The sequence below is a fragment of the Micropterus salmoides genome, unplaced genomic scaffold (genome assembly GCF_014851395.1).
Source record: "Micropterus salmoides isolate LMB-PRFRI ecotype aquatic unplaced genomic scaffold, ASM1485139v1 Ms_hic_scaffold_16, whole genome shotgun sequence".
NCBI classification, from domain to species: Eukaryota; Metazoa; Chordata; class Actinopteri; order Centrarchiformes; family Centrarchidae; genus Micropterus; species Micropterus salmoides.
This window is the reverse complement of record NW_024040707.1, coordinates 15409171-15430231: the sequence shown is the minus strand read 5'-3', so window position 1 is coordinate 15430231 and position 21061 is coordinate 15409171. Positions and strand designations below refer to the sequence as shown.

General features: G+C 39.3%; 1 protein-coding gene across 1 annotated transcript in view; it reads right to left on the bottom strand.

Moving 5' to 3' along the window:
* The window catches only part of opn7b (opsin 7, group member b), a 77188-nt gene extending 56405 nt beyond the window's left edge, over positions 1-20783 (bottom strand). Inside the window, exon 1 of the mRNA XM_038721859.1 lies at positions 20539-20783. The gene's annotated coding sequence lies outside the window, so the exon portion shown is untranslated. The remainder of the gene's footprint in view (positions 1-20538) is intronic.
* Positions 20784-21061: the final 278 nt, after the last annotated feature.

Below are 21061 nucleotides of genomic sequence, written 5' to 3'. Positions count from 1 at the left end.
TCTGCCAGTCAAGGAGCGCTGGCACGTACTCTTCTTTTGAACTACAGAAGACTAAAGTTGGTCATTCAATTGGGCCACCTGGGCCACCGGCGTCTTTTCTTACTGATTTTGCTGACTTCTTATCATCCATTATTAAGCTAGAGTGACATTGTTGGTGATTTTAAGTGGATGATGATACTTGCAGAAATGCATCTGAATTTGTAAATATCACTGAATCTTTTAATTTTACTCAGCATGTCTCTGGTTCTATGCACAGCAAGGGACATTCACTCGATCTTGTTCTTTCTCATGGTAAAAACATTAATAATGTTTGCATCAAAGATGTATTTGTCAGTGATCACAAAAGCATCTTATTTGATCTTGTTTGTGATGAGGATCCTCTGCCTGCTAAACTAGCGTCCTGCTCACGTTTGATTAACCAGCTTACTGTTCAGAAATTTTCACCCGCGTTTGACTCAAGCTTGGTTCTTATTTCGAATGACGTGGACACTTGTGCACAGGCATTTAATGATCGTTGCACCCTGCTATTGGACAAAGTGGCGCCTCTTAAAATTATAGAAATTCACTCAAATTCACTCAAAAATTCACTAAAACATCCATGGATGAATGATGCCATGTTCTCAGCTTGAGGTGTGTCTGACGGAGAACTGAGCGTTTATGGAAAGCCACTCCAAGGCCACTGCTGCATCTTAAAGAGTTCTTAATAGACCTAAATGAAATGATCAAGAAAACTGAAGACTCTTATTTTACTAATCTGATATCTGCCTGTAAAAAAAATTCCTAAAGCTCTGTTTGAGACTATTAACAACATTGTTTCTTCTGCTGCATGTATTGTCCCTGTGTTTTCAAATGTTGACAGCAACTACTTTTTGTCTCATTTTGTGAACAAGGTTAGAGCTGTCAGGGCAGGCATGGTACCATCAGCAAACCTCCATATAGTTAAACATCACAGACTTTCAATACTGGACTTCTTCTGCCCCATTTCCCTGAATGACATTATTAAGTTAGTGGGCACAATGAAACCTTCTCAAAGCCCTGCTGATATTTTACCCACATCTTTGCTTTTAAAATACTACTTGGCCCATGTTTGGTTTCAATTTTAATCTTATCTCTTCAGCTGGGCCAGGTCCCTAGCTGTTTTAAGCATGCTGTTGTGGCCTTCTGAATGGTTCTCAGTCTATTAAGAGAAGAAGCCAACGTAACACACTGCGTCTGCCTCACTGGTTACTATTAACATCTTTTATCCTTTTTTAGGTGGGTATTTGCCAGAAAACATATTTAAAGCCATAGGGGAATATTACAGAGACTAAGAGTGAGGGTATGAACTGTTTAGACTTCGCAACAATATATATGGGTATGTTATTAATGATAGTTAGCGTGGTTAGCATTAGCACCTCCGCTAGCTTCACCACTGGCCGAGCAACCAGTGATCTAAGCTCCCACTTTTATTTTAAAATTGTAATATACTGCTACCGTGACCGAAAAGAAGGAGACCTGTCTGTTGCTCACGGTAACGCTTTATTCTCCTGTGGCGCACTGTGGTTCCGGAACAACAACTGTAGAGGAGGTATGGTGGCTTGCTAGAGTCACACAGAACAGGGACTGTATTTTACAACCGCGCTCCTAGTGCTATAACAATACATTACAATAATCTATCGCTCAGATTTGACAGGAGTATCTCCACACATATATGTACTTATGTTCTGTTGATCTGCTGTGAAGCTTTGAAGTGTTCATTAGCACTATGTTGTTGTTTAGCTGGAGTTTAGCTTGCCAGACAGTAGTTACGACAACTCAATGTATTACAGATGGCACCGACCTAGTTCCGGCAGCGCTGTTGTCCTTAGAGTATAGTGATGTTCAGGAGGGGCTAGCTACCCATCTGCATTAACACCATGCTCAAGCTGTTTGTGGTGTTGCTTATGTATCTTTTATCAGTATTGTTGTATCAGTTGGTTTGTTTACTTTGTCAGTAGCCCAGTCTATTTAACAACTTCAGTACACAGTGTTCTACTGTATGTCTGTAGTGGTACTTAATTATTCACATGTTGTATGCATGTAACTGATAGAGGAAATTGAGTCTTGTATCCACTCTGGAGTAATAATGAGTGTGAGGAGTAAGTGTATTTTGTATATGGGATTGTTTCAGAGAATAAATGGCTTGTACGTTACGTCAAACACTGAGTTATGTATTCTGAATATGAGCACTGTTTGTAACGTAAATGTACTTTATTTTCTTTACCTTGATGAAAGAAGTATATTTTGGCATATGAGGACTGTTCAGCATGTGAATCCATTGTATTCTACCTGAATGAGGAGAAATCATTTTTGAACGTAAATTGTCAGCATTTAATGAAAGACAAAAATAGACTTGCCGTAATTTTGTATATTTTGCTGTTAAATAAAAACGGTTCTCAGTCTACTGAGAGAAGAAGCCAACGTAACACACTGCGTCTGCCTCACTGGTTACTATTAACATCTTTCATCCTTTTAACAGGATATTAAACTGCTGCACCTGACCCCACACCTGGGGTGGGTGTAACAACTGCAATAGTTATTATTTTAATGTTACTAGTGATACCATTGTTAAGAGAGGGATAAGATGTAAGTTGTCTCTTTATGCTTATGGTCAGTTAAAGTTTTTACATGCTGTGGTTTTTTAGACATAAGCCATTGTTAAGTGTGTTATACTGCCCTGTTGGTGCCTATTAAAAATGATTTCACAAACTCTAGAATTTAGAGTTACACATAAGTAGCCTACTTAATCATGATTCTGCACAAAAGGCTATAAACATGAGTTAGAAGAGGCTGGGCATAACAGAGGGAAATACATAACAAGCAGGGCATGGAGTACAGAAATTTCAATTAGGAATTTAAAGAAACCCTAAATACCTGGAAAACAACTCCACTGTGATAAAGTCCTTTCTCACACACAAGCTCAGTGTAAACAGCTTTGTATTGAATAATATTGTGTCAAATGAGTATAGCCGAAGTAAAATACTTTAAAAAAACGTATTGTACATTTCAGTCAGTGGGTGACACAGTGATGACTTTAATAGGATCTTTTTATTCTGTTATAATTTTTTATTTTAATCAAGCGATCGTGGTGTACTACAGTAAGTGTTAGTGTCCCACCCCAGAATGTACAGTAGCTCATAGGCAGTTATCATCCCCTCTCAGCTCTCTGGTCTGGTTAACTGGTCTCTCTTTTTCAGCAACCAAAATGAGTAATTTTACCAATGTCTGAGTGTGTTATCTAGTGAGATTGCCAACATTGAGATACATGGCTCTTGGCTAAACTGTGAAAACCTCTGGCTCCAGTTGACAGATTTGGTAACACAGGACAACATCAAGCAAGGTATAGCAAGCCAGCTAATAAGTTACTTACTAGTCCAACAGCAAGAAGGTCAGCAAAGTAATGGCAGAGATAGCATTCTCCCTATTACAACTCAGTGCACCATCAAAATTCTTTTGAAGCTGTAATTTTAAGATTAAATTACTACATAATGATGCTGATTATTTTTGCATGTAGTACTGGTACTTTTTGCCTCATGATTTTATTTATTGCAAGCCTACTGATTTCAAAGGACTTCAATCCAACATTGAAATTATGCTTAAAGAATATTTGGTTTATTTGGTGTATTATAATCACAACACAACACACAACAAGGAAACAAAAAAGGCTAAAAGGACATTGGGTTTCATCATGTTGGATGAGGCAGTGGTACAGCTTTGGCTTGAAAGTACCAATTTAGATTAAAACATATGTAACTAGATACAGCCAGCTAGCAGCTCTAACGCTAAGAATGTTGCACTTGCATGCAGGTAGCAGTCATTAGGAACCATGAATGTGCCAATCCATGTATTAGATGATATTTCACTGAATGAGAAAGTCAGGAAATCCCTTTCAAGTCTTTGCTATCTCATAAGCTATTTTTGCTGATTGTACTCTCAAGCCAACTGCACCTCTTCAGAGTTTCATTCATCGTCTGCATCTAATCAGCCGATGCCTCCTACATCTTCCCTTGCAACTTTTACCTCCACCTTTTCTTGTCTTTTTATCAGTAGTATTCACATTGTTGTCTTGCATAAACAGATCATTACAATTTTATTATAATCTTTACTTATACTTTTAGGTGTATAAAATGACTTATATTGCCCTGTATAACTTTATGTATGATATGTATAATTTATACACTGCAACAACAACAGCAACAAAAACACAAAAAACACAACAATACAATAAGAACAAAATGGAAAAGATTTGATCCAAAGACCAATAGAAATGCATACACATATTGAAACAAGGCTTAGGGAAAAATCCGTACATAAATGTCTCGACCAAATATCATGGGTATTCATCCAATAGCTTCTTAAGTTTTTTTTGCTCAAAACCATAAATGTCAGCCTCATGGTGGTGCTATAAACGGAAAGCCAGGGGATCAACTAAGTCTGTAAGATTCATCCTCTGGGAACCATCAATATCTGAACAAAATGTCAATCCATCTAATAGTTAGTGAGATTTTTCAGTCCAGACCAACGGACTGAGATTGCCATGCATAGTGCGATGCTGTTAGCATGGCTAATAAAAATCAGTATTCCATTTTTCTGACAACTTTTCCTATATGCTACCACTGCATACTTTACTGTTCCTCCCTCAGTATATTTTCTTCATGATTGTGATGTTTAAGAACGGAAATGAAAGAGGCCCAGGCTATCTGATATTTTGAGATTTCATAAACAAATGGCTTTCCAAGCAACACTGAGTGAACCATCCGGCAACAGAGACCTTCACAAAAATTCACAAGACGGGGTCAAAGCGAAAGAGACTGCATAAACAACCACTTTGCCCCTTATAATATTGTGTTTATTTGAGTATAGCCTTGTAACACATTTACCCTCTATTCCTTTACTCTTTTAAAATTGGGAGCTGCGAACAAAGAACAACAAGAGGTTTTAATGCTGGTTACCATACACTTATGCAATTTATAGGTTCTTGCAAGCTCTTACAGAAATTACATTTATTGCATTTTCCTGTGCATTATAATTCATTTTTGTTGCCCTTAGAACTGACCTGTCGGGAATTCCTTATAAAACTTGGCTGTTGATGTATGACCTCACCATACTGCAGGCTTTCGTAGCACCCGTGTCTTACCCTTTTAGGCCCATTTAATCCCACCGCACACAACTGTGGCCTCGTCTTTTTATTTTATTTCTGAAGCTCTAAAGTTTGTATTGTTGGCTTTGGGCAAGGAATTCAACTTTTAAATGAAAAAATAGATTGTCTTGATTAAAATGGATCCATATCATGTGACTAGTGTGAAAAGTCACATGACCAGTTTAGTTTACTTCCTGCTTGGACTTCTGGAAGAAGATGTCTTCCTCAGACTACTACAAAAATAAGTAAGTAAAACACCTTAATCAACAGATAGAATTATCATATTTTGTACATATATTCTTTTAATGCTTCTTGGCTTTTCCCCTCTCCTTTATTGAGTTATATATCTTTTTTGTGCATGTAACAGGTTTGCAAAGTGAAAAAGCCCAAAGTCCAGCCCAAAGGGAGTTCCCATCTCTTACAGAAAGCCCTGCTCTGAACTGCCTGAAAACAGCTCGTTTGTAGTCCAGCCCTTCACTTCCTTTACTTGTGACGTCACAATGAAAACGCGCCATAAAGCTTGCCAAGCAGCTTGCGGGGGTCAGGCACGCCCTCAAACAAGCTAGTCTGAGCGGAGGTCCTTTGGCTCGACTCGCCTTTGTTTGGTTTTCCATTGTAGAAATGTTGTACCTGTACGTGCTTCCAGGTACTTTTTTTTGTATCACCTCACCTCCATCGAGGTTCCAAGCGAGCTGAGGGATACTAAAATGTAGCGTGAAAACACGACAGACTGCTGATTGGTCAGAGAGAATCACTATTCACTGCATCGTCATTGCGTGCACCAAACAGAGGCCAGCAACAGAAAGTTTTATATTAACCAGTTTCGTATTTTGTAATTTCATCAATAAATCCACTTCTGAGAAGTTTTGAGGTAAAAAATCAGCTGTAGATTTTGAATATTGACAGTTTTACGAGAAGTGAACAGTGGCTAAGACACATGACTTTGGTGTGAGAGATTTCCACTGTGACACATCCACCAATGTGTCCCTGAGCTAGACACAACCCCCAGTTGCTCCAGAGGCGTATGACCTCTGACATATATAGCAATTGAAAGTAGTTTTGGAAAAAAGTGTCAGATAATTGAATAATTATTATTAATTATGTTAAATACCTATATAGTGCAAACACATCGGAACATGGATGAGTTGCTGACTTTCTATGAGGTTCTTCTCACATCACAGTTCTGTGCCGCAGCGGCACGTCTTCGTCATATGACCCTGATGTCTACAATGAAGCATTCTCAAATGACAAACAACCCTTTCTACAAAGTACGGCCCATCTTCAGTGCACTGAATTAGTCTTACAAAATGACACCATACCCAAATATATTTTCATTATACCTTATACCAATTCATCAGGGGCAAACAACACCAATGAACTGTGGAACCTTTCATCACCTACAGGGTACATGTATATTATGGCACCCTATTGTGGAATGCACACAGTATGCAATGCTGCCGCCTTCTGTGTGCCTGAGCTCATTTAAGATGGGCTGAGAATGGACGAGTCAAAATTTTTAAAATTGTGTTAAGAAATCATGGACACAGTGGCTTGTTGTAAGTGCAATTTAAAAGCCACCATCCGTGATTGGCTTATTAACTTTAATTAGATAATTTACCAAAATACAATTTAAAGAATCATATATAGTCAAATCATGTTCTTTTTTATACAATAAATAGCATTTTAAACACAAAACATTTGATCCAAAGACTTTCTCAGTGCAGAGGGAAAAGTGCAAAAGAAAGGAGAAAACAAGAAGCCTAAAATAACAACAAAACAAAAGATTTAAAAAATGTACTATAAAAGATGTGATAACTGGTGATAATTAGTGCCTAGTCCAACAGTATTTGTCACATGCGCCTCTGGAGAGTGTGGGTGCATTTACATTTTAATACAGAACCCCATTTACTGCTAAACGTACAATAATATTGTCATCCAATGATAATTTGTTAAACCTTAACATGGCATAATGTGCTGAGGTAGAGAAACCACTATTTAAATAGGAAATGAGGTAGACATTTCCTAACAGTGAACACAGCCTATTAAGTTGGTGGCCGTACCCTTGCCAGTGCATGTATTAGTGTGGTGGTGTCTGTGTGTGTTCACATTCAGAGCCCGTTCATACTGTTCTTACAGTCTGGCTGGGAAGGACAGCCACATATATAATGCATACAGTACATGAGTATAAGGATGGTTGACATAGGCTGCTTGTCATTCAGGATATATCTACCCTGCGGGAATGACCATGCTCGCAGATAATCACAAAGGGGTATTTATACACACACACATACTGTACAGAAGCCAAAGTGTATTTCTCTTCAGGGTACTGTAAATGACAGATGTCCCTGTCAGAAACAAAGGCTCAGTTCAGCTTTGAGGCAAATCACCCAACCTCTGTGTAACGACATTAAACAATTGTTCAGCTTTCCATTCACATTTAACTGTATGATGTATGTGCAGTAGGTTCAGAGAGATTTCACTGTTTTATTACATGCTGTTAAAATATTAATTTTGCTGTGAAATATCTCATGTTTAATCCATGCATTTGTAATATATTTAATGGATATCACTGCATAAATAGTTTAGGTAGTTTAGTGTAACTAAAATTAGGCAGAACATTGGGTAGCATGACAACACTATATTACTCACATTATTCTGCACGCAACCAGCCCATTTCACAAATTCATGTAGTCTACTGAAGCGCACACGGCATTATATAGACACACACTCCCAGAGAGTCATGGAGAAAGCAGCTGCTCAGCCAGAGCTTACTGTTGGAATCAAATCTTTATTTTTAAACTGGCTGTTCAGTGAGAAGTGAAGAATAACTCTTTCACAACAAAGCATTTTAAGGGCTGCTTACAACATCATCAGTTTACCTTTTTTTAATCTCTTATGGATTGTCTTCTGTTTTTTCTTGTTGAATCATCCCAACCTTTTTTAAAATTACATAACAGCACTCTCAATGTGTGTAGATCTGAGAGCTGTGAGAGGGGTGGTGATTAAAGCGTTGTTTGGATAGAAACTATGCTGGCAAAGATGGCGATTCTGTTCTAACCTGAGCCGACCGGATTTAACAGACTTGGATTCAGTGAACCTAGTTATTTTATACTAGTGTCATATGTTGACGCAAATTTAAACAGCCAGTCTAAATATAACCATCACACTGCAGCATTTAACAGAACACATGAATATCCTGCCGGCAGCGTTAATATCGCTCCACTTTTCCAATTCAACACTTTGCAGCCATTTTGCTTCATTGATATGTGTCACTATGATTGTTTGCAATGTGAGAAGCTACTAAATGTCAATGCAGGGAAAGGCTTGGTTTCATGTACTCTGATTTAGAGAAAATAACAAACAAATGAAATTAAACTTGAAAATGTCATTCAGGTCAGTTACCCACCTTGGAAAAAAATTTAATAAAATGAAATCCAGTGAAGTCTGAGGAATTAAGAGAAATGTGGGCCCAGTCACATACCCGGTATGTTATAAGAAGTTCCGTCCACATAAGCTGAATCCCAAAGTTGCAGTTGAGAAACAAGCAGACTATGTAATTAATGTGATATTTTGTCGTCTTCCATAAACCATTTAGTGTTGGCAACTGCTACGAACATAACTGTTGACAATGTTACCTCAGCTCTGTGTCAGCTGGCTGGAAATTAACCCCTCACAAGCCACAACAAAGTTTAGTGTGATCATTCTTTGTATGTAAAATATTTTTCAGATGCTAGTACAGTTGTTTGGTACAGTGTCTCTTTTAGGCATGGATTTTCTTTGGCCAGTATTGAGAACATCTTGTAACCTGTCATTTCTCGTGAATCTATCTGAAATGGAACATAAAGTAATATCTATATATCAAATGGAGCAAAAGCCATTGAAATTTCCAACCCACCTCCCAGTTTGTTATACTCACTGGCTACAGAAAAAGGTTACAATAACAATTTGTTCTACATAAACTGGCAATATAATTTGATATGTAAGTATCATTTTGGTATGGTCTTACCTTTACATGTGTTACAAGATCGCCCAAACCGAGACCAAGTCAAGACCAAGACCGGAGTTTATCGAGACTTTTGGGTGTTGAGACCAAGCCGAGACCAAGACCGAGAGAGGGCGAGACCGAGTCAAGTCCAAGACCAGTTCCCCACATTACAAGACACACAATAAAATGTGGAACGAGATCATAGGTACTTCTCAAATTGATCTGAAAGATCCACATTCCCATTAAAACACCCACATACAAACACTAAGAGCTGAAATCAACGTAAGCATCTTTATTCAACACTCCTTTTCCATGCTTACCATCGCGGGGAAGGGTGACCTTCACGGTCGTTAACAGTAACAACACATTTTTAATTAGGGTTATTGGTTGCATTTGAAGCAATATGTTTTACACCCAATCAAAGTAAGGATGTCAACAAATAAACCAGACAAAGCAAAACAATTTATTGACATTCCCAAAGTTTTGGTCTTGACTGGTTTTGAAATAAAATCCAGAGTCCTCAATGTCTGATACCAAGACGAGACCAAGACCATAAAAAAGTGGTCTTAAGACCAGTCTTGAGTACTACAACACTACTCTTTACTCATAACAATTGGTGTGTGCGACCTGTCTCTGTCACACAAAAAGACAGAAGTAGACAGGAGAGGACACAAATCTGAAGTCAGAGTAAGATACTAAATTAAAAAGGACAAGGTAAAAAACATTGGACCCTTCTTCAAAAGACAGCAGATTGATGGTTGAGCAAGAAATATTGAATGGTTGCTTTGTGTGTTTGTCCTTGTCCTTAAACTACCCCTTCAAGTGCAAAATGCAAAGGATAGAGAATGCAGAGCAAGTTTGTCAAACATAAAGAATCCATTACCTAACACTCCTTTGCTTTATAGAACTCATGACTCTTTATAAGTTGCAAGAAACAACCAAGGATGGAAGTGTACACATTATTATTCAGCTGTAAATTTTGTGTCTCCTGAGGCCTCTCCGTGACTCCTGTTGATTTATAACAGGAAGAAGATTTTAGGTTCCACCAACCTATGCCTGGAGTACTAGCTCTAAGAGATGAATGTTACTTTCTGATAAAGAATGAAATTATGAAATGATAATGATTGCTCTGTTTAAATGTGAGAGCACTTATTGTCTCCCATTCCAGCCTCTTTTTATTCCTAGAGCGTCAAATATCTACACTTTGTCAAGTCCTTCGGTGTCTGGTACTAACGCACATGGCACCCTTTAGTGTCATAGTGCTACGCACTGGGGGAAGCCCTTTAGCGTCATTGTTCAACGCTAAAGATAGGCCTATTATAAAGAACAGAAAAGTCAGAGCAAGGAGGTTGTTGGAGTGGATGGGTTAGTCAGAAACTTTCACTCAGGAGGCCGGTGTTCGTGTCCCATGTGAAACAAAACAGTTGTTATGGCAAGTTTGGTACAAAAGAGAGAAATGCCCTTGCTAAGATTGTTAAGCCAGTAAGATAGCAGGACTACAGTTCAGTAGTTTGAATCACATATTCATCAAGCAGGTGCTTAAAAAAGCTATTTGCTGAGATTGTGCCCTTCCCCACAATTCAGAGTAGAAGGGAATGGGGATGGTGGTGTTGATGATGATGATGATGATGATGATGATATAGTGACATTGAGGGTTTCATGCATTGAGGTGCAGTATATTATATATGTAGTGGTGATCTTGTGTGGTGCCCAGAATTAAAGAGATGTGTCATCTTCTGTTAATGGTGATGTATTTTACATTAAAATGGTTATGTTGCTAGGGGATTTTGATAATAGTCAGTGTGCTTTATACTATCTGCAGGTCCTCTGCAGCTATGGTAGACACTTCTAACATGCTCCAGAAGAGCTTAAACAACTCACTATGTATTGGTATAAGCCACCCTGTGCTCGTGTTTAGACCAACAGCTGTATGTTTTTCTTGACATGGTGTGAAATCAAAATCCAACTAAACTTATCTAAACACCTAGCTAAACTAGTTCAGTCTAATACAACTGTCTTGTAGGTGTTTTCGGTTATTTAGCCTACCCTCAGTGATATAAATGGGGTGGACAAAATAATGGGAGCACCTTTCAGTATAACGCAATACATCATCAACAGCATCACTTAAACTGCAGACTCCAAAATGTTGAATTAACACCTCTAAACATTATCACCTTTATGAAGGTAGGATTTTTTCAGAATTGTTGCATTAGGCTGCTTAAAGAGGTGGTATTATGCTTTTTGGCGTTTTCCCTCTTCTTTATTGAGTTTATATCTTTTTTATGCATGTAATGGGTTTGCAAAGTCCACCCCAAAAGGAGTTTCCATATCCCACAGAAAACACTGCTCTGAACTGCCTGAAAACAGCTCATTGGTAGTCCAGCCGTTTCCCTTTCATACCTGTGACAACAGAGGGATCATATAACGCTCACCAAGCAGCTAGTCCGACATGCCCTCAAAAACACCAGTGGAAAAACACGGAGCTGTAGCACACACCTCTCCTCTCCCTTCCAAACACTAGCTACCTTCCAGGCAGTCAATGGACATGAAGTTGTTACTGTGATATAGAAACAGAGCTCAGTTAAAACTTTATGGATGAAAGATTTGTTACAGATTAATAACTCACCACTCTGAAACTCTTGCTCCAGTCCATGTTGCTAAGCTGTTAAGGGGAACATACACTCACCTAAAGGATTATTAGGAACACCTTTTCAATTTCTCATTAATGCAATTATCTAATCAACCAATCACATGGCAGTTGCTTCAATGCATTTAGGGGTGTGGTCCTGGTCAAGACAATCTCCTGAACTCCAAACTGAATGTCAGAATGGGAAAGAAAGTTGATTTAAGCAATTTTGAGCGTGGCATGGTCGTTGGTGCCAGACGGGCCAGTCTGAGTATTTCACAATCTGCTCAGTTACTGGAATTTTCACGCACAACCATTTCTAGGGTTTACAAAGAATGGTGTGAAAAGGGAAAAACGTCCAGTATGCCGCAGTTCTGTGGGCGAAAATGCCTTGTTGATGCTAGAGGTCAGAGGAGAATGGGCCGACTGATTCAAGCTGATAGAAGAGCAACTTTGACTGAAGTAACCACTCGTTACAACCGAGGTATGCAGCAAAGCATTTGTGAAGCCACAACACGCACAACCTTGAGTCGGATGGGCTACAACAGCAGAAGACCCCACCGGGTACCACTCATCTCCACTACAAATAGGAAAAAGAGGCTACAATTTGCAAGACCTCACCAAAATTGGACAGTTGAAGACTGGAAAAATGTTGCCTGGTCTGATGAGTCTCGATTTCTGTTGAGACATTCAGATGGTAGAGTCAGAATTTGGCGTAAACAGAATGAGAACATGGATCCATCATGCCTTGTTACCACTGTGCAGGCTGGTGGTGGTGGTGTAATGGTGTGGGGGATGTTTTCTTGGCACACTTTAGGCCCCTTAGTGCCAATTGGCATTGTTTAAATGCCACGGCCTACCTGAGCATTGTCTCTGACCATGTCCATCCCTTTATGGCCACCATGTACCCATCCTCTGATGGCTACTTCCAGCAGGATAATGCACCATGTCACAAAGCTCGAATCATTTCAAATTGGTTTCTTGAACATGACAATGAGTTCACTGTACTAAAATGGCCCCCACAGTCACCAGATCTCAACCCAGTAGAGCATCTTTGGGATGTGGTGGAACGGGAGCTTCGTGCCCTGGATGTGCATCTCACAAATCTCCATCAACTGCAAGATGCTATCCTATCAATATGGGCCAACATTTCTAAAGAATGCTTTCAGCACCTTGTTGAATCAATGCCACGTAGAATTAAGGCAGTTCTGAAGGCGAAAGGGGGTCAAACACAGTATTACTATGGTGTTCCTAATAATCCTTTAGGTGAGTGTATACAGCTGAATCGAAGCCGTGTTTACCGGCTTCTCACTGACCCGCCCGCCCTTCTCTGCTTCTGACTGGCTAGTAGTACTTACTATGAACTGCGCATGTGCCACTCCCAACAAAGATCATGCAGAGGCATGATGTATCACTCCATAGCTAAAATGAAGCCTTCAACACACAGGTTGAAAAGAGGAGCTGCAGCAATGGGCAGTATGACAAAAATATGGTGTTTTTTGAAAATTAAACCATGTAAACCTGTTCTGTTACAACCCCTAAATAGGATTTTGAACCTGAAAATGAGCATAATAGCACCTCTTTAAGTATTAGCTAGGTGTACCTAATAAACTGGCTAATTAATGTATATTACACTATAATCTGTTGGGGAGTAGGGTTTAAATTGCATTATTATTTATATAAAATAATATGATAATAATCATTACTAAGTTAAATTCACTGCAGGTCACCACTCCTAGACAAGCTGAGGCTGAGAGACAGACGGAGGAAAAAGTATGAAGTTGCATTGTGGTTTTGTTGATGAGGTGACGTCATAGGTCACAGGTCACTGACCAATCGTAGCTGCCAGCTGCGTCCATGGACTGACTTCACACCTCTGACTTTCTGGAGGGTTCCTGGTAAAGTGCAATGACTCACATGAGTGAATTCAGACCACAAACGAACAACTTCATCTGTGTGCTAATATACTCTGTAATGACTGTATTTGAGTGATTTTATCAAAATGGTTATGTTGCTAGGGGATTTTGATAATAATAATGTGCTTTATACTATCTGCGGGCCCTCTGCAGCTATGGTAGACCCTTAGAGCGTGCTCAAGAAGAGCTTAAACGACTTTGAGTGATTTTATCAGTATCATTTTGTTTGATTATGTTAAGTAATTTATACATCATTAGCTATAATAATTTGATAAGGCATTGTCATAATTTATTAAATGTTTTGCTTTACATTATAAAAGCTATGAAAGGTACTAATTTTGGACCAAGTTTTACTCTCTCCATCCACTAATCTGCAACCATCCCCCGCAGTCTTCAAGACACCACTCTGTTGCACCAAATCGACTTGCAGCATAGCATCTCCACGAGCATGTAAGTAATGCTCACCGCAAACCCGATGGTCTCATCCATCTCTAAATTCTTGTCAATGATTAAATACATTTTACCAATCATTTTAGTTCCTTTCAGGTGATGGCCTTGGATTTCAGTATACTCTCTTGGTTACTTTATCACATCTAACAGTTGCCTATAATATCTAGAGCATAGTCACAACCATCGACTATGATCATAACACAAAACACACTTAATGTTTTGCTACCCTGCCCTTAATTATATTTTTGTTAATATCAGGTAGAGCTGAGTGCAGTAGTAGGGAAATAGGGGTGTGGACCCAAATTGCAGACACTTACGAGGAGGATGCAGTTTTAGATGATTTATTGAATGAACAAAAATAGGCTTTTAGAGTCCAAACAAGGGTTAAATCCAACAAAAGGCAAGGTAATCCAAACACAACAACAATCCAGAAATCCAGGGACACAGAGCACAAGGCAGAACATTCAACATCCAATGACAACACAAGGACTGAACACAGCTGAGGGCACACCACACACACAAGCAAGCAGGGCAATTAATCACAGGTGAGACAAATTAGGAATAAAGGCAGACAGGAAACCAAGCTAGACAAAAACACCAAAATTACAAAATAAAACAGGAAGTAAAGCTACTGACAATACACAAGGATATGAGTAACTAAATACAAAAGAGAACAAGGAAGCAATGATCAACTAACAAAACCTAAACAAGAACACAGAGGCAAGAAGTAAAACAGAATTGGACAAACTAACAGAAAAACAACAAAATAAAACCCATGATCATGACAGTTAATGTTTCCTGGTTGGCTCCATTGTGCAACAGTGGCAACATTGTTGGCATCAAGTGGTTACATTGTGTTTTAAAAATGCTATTATCTTTTGTCTGAAATAAATAAGACGAATAGTAGCAACCGCAAAGAGTCCTGTTTCAAACCACAAAAGAAAAGCAAAAACAGGCGAGTGATGCATGTGCATATCTGCACACATTTAAAAGCCAAACAATATAATACAGCTAGCTGTACCTCTGATACCTTGAAGAAAACAGCCAAGGAACCAAACATTTCTACAATTCTGAACCACTTTCTATTTAGCATGTTATAATACTTTTTGAGCAGAGCGTTTTTGTCAATAACAGGCAGTATTTAGATCCAACTTGGCAGGAGAGAGACAACAAGCCCTACTACCTCAGTCCTCAAAACAAGAGCTCTGACTTGTTGTTTTCTCAATGTATCATTCTCTTTTACTTGGAAACAATGTTTCTATCTTCCGTTTTACCATATCGAATGCTGAACTCCTCACAGCTCTTTAACCTGTGTGACACAATATGAAACTTTGCAGCTAAAGTTACAGTACATGTATGCAGTAACAGACACACACACACACACACACACACACACACACACACACACACACACACACACAATATAAGGCAATACACAAAACAATGTCAATTTCTCAGGGAAAAAAAGCCTTCCAGTGAACAATTAGTGGACAGACAAACCATACAGTCCATATGATCTGCATTTCTTGTCCATAAGGTAAAGTAAACATGGTCCATTTGGAAATGTGGAGCGTTGCAGTGTGGTGGAAAACCATTTCCATTACCACATACATTCAGAACATGTTTATTTTGCCATTAACTCAAAAAAAGTTGACCCCACAGGCTAACAAATGTTGCACTGAGATTGCGTTTTTAATTTGACACACTTTTTTAATTTGACACTTGACCATTTGACAAAATGGACATGATGCTAAAGTTTCTGGGTTACATATCAGTCTTCAGTACTGCACAGTAGAGGCTGTATACAATGCAAACTAACTGTCATAGGATAATGTCATCCAAAATTTGTCCAAAGAAAAAACGTGGCACATTTTTAAAAGCATAATGAGAACTAACACATTTATTTGGCAAAATAAAATTATAAAATATCAGCTTTTTTGTTTCTTCTCAACTTTACGTTTTCAACAAATTCACTCTCCCTCAACATTTGAGTTTTCCTACAGAAAACAAAAAAACGATAACTACCTAAAAATGTGTTGTAGGTTTGCAAAACTAACTAAAATGAAAGAGTAAATGTCCTTAGTTTTCCTTTATTTATTTATTTTTTACAACCTAATAAGCCTACATTGAGTGGATATGAAGCTGGGGGAACTGATGTTGCGGGGCACTTGGCAGGACCCGCACTTCAGCGGTGCGTGCGGTGATTAGACGATAGGCACCTGATAGTAAGTCGCAGGTGTGTTATGATTTTGTCCTCCGCATGAAGAGCTGGCACGCTGCATGTCCGTTAAGAGAGCCCCGGGTCAGTGCGGCGTCTGGCCGCAGCGTAGCAGGTGGTGACCCATGTAACGTTAGGGGGAGGCTAAAGTAGTCAGGGAGACCCAGGTAGGGATCAGTTGCGTAGCTGGTGCGATCTGTTTTATACATACATGTGTACAAAATAATATGAATGCAACAACTGTATGGAGTGTTTTGTTTAGTTTGGGTTGCAGGTAACTTAGTGAGTCACTATCTTGGTGGTTTTCTTTTCCTTGTTTTGTTTTGTTCCGTTCTGATGGTCTGGCTTAGCATCCTGTGTGTGGGATAAACTTGTCCCTTGCCCACTGACTGCCCTAGCTCTGTGTTAACGTGTTTGCTGGTCATTATATTTACTGCATGTCAGCTAGTGTGTGTTTTATGGGCTCATTGATATCTCAGCCAAACTGTGTCTTTGTGCGTCACATTTTCTTAATACCTATTTTTGATTAATAAAGGTTAAGATTTTAATATAATTGCTTTCCAGTCATACTTGCCTTCAGGGTGCTAGGGACCTGTGTTTTGTGGCTCCAAGGGGTGCCTCCACTATCTTCCAGTTTCTTAGCTGTCCATCAATTGTATTGTCCTCCATTTATTGTATTTCACCTATATAACCATGAATGATAGAGCTAGAGACTCATGTAATGAATGTCTTGGGACCACTGGGTAGTAGGATTAGTGTAGTTTGCTCTTAGGGTTTTCTGTATGTAGGTTAGAAATTATACTGTAGATTGCATGTGCTTCATTTATTTGTATTATTTATTTCGACAACATGCAAGATCTCACCTCGTGGGGCATCAATGATCATGAGGAACTACACGGCAGGACTTGGTCAATGACCTGAAGAGAGCTTAAAAAAATCCTGCAGTGCACACAAGTGGTGCAGTGGTTAGCACAGCAAGAAGGTTGCGGGTTCAAACCCCGGTTGCCCTGGCCTTGCATCCCTGTCTGCGTGGGAAGACATGCGGACTAGATTAATTGGTGACCCTAAATTGTCCTTAGGTGTGAGTGGTTGTGTGGCCCTGCGATGGACTGGTGACCTGTCCAGGGTGTACCCCACCGTTTGCCCGATGTCAGCTTGGATTGCCCGCGACCCTGTACGTAGGATAAGCAGTTGACGATGGATGGTTTCTGTACCAAATATTAAGTTCTGCTTTTCTGATGTATGTAAAAATCAGCAGTGTATCAAATACTTGTTCTCCCCACTGTATGTATGTGTGTGTGTGTGTGTGTGTGTGTGTGTATATGTATGTATATATATATATATATATATATATATATATATATATATATATATACAGTATATAATGTGCTTAGTGTTTGGACCCCTATGTACAAGCTTCAGATAGCTTAAAAAACTAAACTGGACTGAACTAAACTGAATTGAGCTTGGCATGTTGCAGCGACAAAGATTAAAATTAATAAAAACTAAACTAAAACTAACCATTTTCCAAAAATAAAAACTAAACTAAACTAGCAAACCCATGTTAAAAACTAATTAAACTGAAATTGAAAACAAAAAGTCAAAGCGAAATAAAATAAAAATTAATGCAAAATCTAAAACTATAATAACCTTGGTGCCAACCAGCTAGTGTGCTGGAGTGTGCTCCGACCTGCTTAAAGACTGCCACTATCGTTCCTGTACCTCTGCAGTGTCTAGTCTAAATGATTGACAGGACATGATGACACTCACCCCCATTCTGAAGTGCTTTGAGAAACTGGTTCTCCAGCACATAAAGAACAACATCCTAGTCAGCATAGAACCTCACCAGTTTGCTTTCAGAACCAACAGATCGACAGAGAATGCATCTCCACTGCCCTCCACTCAGCCCTCACACACCTGGAAAAAACAACTCCTACATCAGAATGCATTTTGTGGATTTCAGCTCAGCATTCAACACAATCTCCCTCATGAAACTGATTAGCAAACATAGTACCACACTCTGCAACTGGATACTGGATTTCATCACAAACCCCAGACAGTTTGGATTGCCGGCTACACTTCCTCCACTCTAGTGCTCAACACCGGAGCCCCCAAGGGCTGTGTGCTCAGTTCCCTCTTGTTCACGCAACACACCCACGACTTCAACCTCAGAGAGAGAGAACTCTGTTGTGAAGTTTTCTGACGACACTACCATCCTCGTTTCAAACAACGAAGAGACTATTTATCAGGAGGAAATCGACAATCTTGCAGAGATGTGTGCAGAGAACAACCTACTGCTCAGCTCAAAAGAACTGATCTTTGATTTTAGGATAAAGGAGGTGAAGACACAAACTCTGGTCTACATCAGAGGACCTGATTTGGAGCAGATTAACAGTTTTAGGTTCCTTAGAATCAGCATCACAGAGAACAATAGAAAGCATCCTGACTGGAAGCATCACAAACTGGTGTGGGATGTGTATGGCCCAGGACCACAGGGCTCTACAGCGGGTGATTAAAACCTCACAGAAGATATACTAGGTATAGCATATGCTGACGCTATACCTAGCATCAGCAGTATCAGTGAGGTGAGGTGTCTGAGCCCAAAGTGAAAAGACAGAACCCACCCAGTTACAGCCTGTTCCCCCTGCTGCCGTCTGGTAACATATACAGAAACATCTGCGTTCATACCACCGGAATACAGAGAGGCTTCTTCCCCTCAGGCTGTGAGACTCCTAAATTCATCACAGCACCAAATAAAATAGTTTTTTTTTTTTGTGACTTGTTATTTATCCACCCATCTAGTGTATATCATTTTTGTATATAATGTTTGCTTTTTGTGAGTAGATAAAGGGAACCACAACTTTAACTTTATCTCATTATACAACCCCGTGTTGTAAAATGATAAATACATCTATCTAGTACCTTGTTTCATAAGTCATCCATCAACATATTGATGAATGACCCTCTACCTGGTGTTATAAAATATATTTTTTTTATTTTTATAAAGGTAACAAGTACATATGTGACTACTTACACTGAAACTATAATGAATGTTTATTCATTATGCACCCCCACATTATGTCAGTTACTTCTTGCTTTTATGTCTATCTTCATTGTGTGTGTATTTGTGTGTGAGTGTATGTGTGTGCTCATGAGTGCATGCAGTCCTTAACCATGATTCATTATGTACGCTTGACTATTTTTCTGGATTAAATACATTTTTACCCCCTTCTCTAAGTACACATGGCAAACATTAGCCAGGAGAAAAAAAATAGGAAACAGGGTTATTAGCTGGCACAAACATGATGTAACCACCACAGTGTAAGACCACAGCTAGTGGACAGTGGTCTTATAAAATATCACCTTCTTAACTCAAAGCTACATGGGAGTTCACCTTCATCTGCCCCATAAGCCTGATTAATTGTGAGCACAGCCTTTCGATGTTACTGAAGAGGGCTTCAGAGAGTTAGGGTTCACATTTCAAAGGGAAACATGTATATTTAGGAAAGTGGAAGTGGAACCTTTGATTGTCCCTATTTGTGTTTTAGAGTGTCACGTACAAGCACAGTCAGTGCAAAGTTCTGCCTCCTTTAGTGGAGGAATGACGACAGGCAAGAGCAAGTCACACATGGGGCAGGGAAGGACATGATATTATTGCCTGTTAATTAAGATTTGAAATGGTTTATGTAGTTGGAAAACTACTTTATATGATGACTCATACTTGACACTTACTACTACGTCTAAATGTAGAATTAGACATACACTTACTATACAATGTATGCCAGTCAAATGTAATTAGTTTAGTGTATATCAAGGTGAAAGGACTATTATGTCATGGCTACTGCAATACTCATAACAAATCCCAAACTTTCACTCAATAAACTGTGCTGTACGATGCGTGTGTGCTTAATAGATAGTTGAAGACTAATAAACACTCGGATGTTTGTACACACAAAGCAGGTCAGACCAGACACAATAAACAGTGAAACTACACCAGGGACAAATGCAATGTGATCTACTGCACTGTACATTCAGTTTCAAGCTTGTTTTAGAAATTAACCAAGAATGCTTATATAATAAAACTCTCATTAGGATGAGAGTACCTTCTCAGAACAAAAAATAAGCATACAGTATAAGTCCCGCTACAACACAGAATACTGTCAGTAAAACACTTTTACAGCTTACCTTAATGAGAGGGTATGCCAGAGATGGCTTGGGATCATGGGTGTTGAGTCAAGTCCAGAGCGAATCTGGTCAAACCTTCACCCATGTGTGGCACCATAACCTCAACAGTTGAACATAGACTCATGCGTAGCTACTTGAAAACTCTGGTGTCTGCTGCGTACTCAGGCACTCCTTCACACGGTCTCTGATTGAGAGAATCCCCTCGCAGTCGGCAGCAGCCCGACAGCTGTGCTAACGGAGATCCAAGAGGCGACAGATAGAGACAGACTTGCTGCTGCTCTCTCCTTCTCTCTCTGTCAGCTGCCAGCTCCCACTCTCTCCCTCAGTCCCTTCTCTGTTGCTCTGCTCTCTCTCTACTTTCTCTTTCTTGTACACGCATGTATTCTCCACACTACACCCACCCCCCACTATCACACACACGTATATACACATCTGTTAGTCTCAGCCAGTATTTCTTCTTCACACTGCATGCTCTCATTGTAGTTTGCTACACAGAATGTCTTTCAAAGGGTTTTTTTGCAGA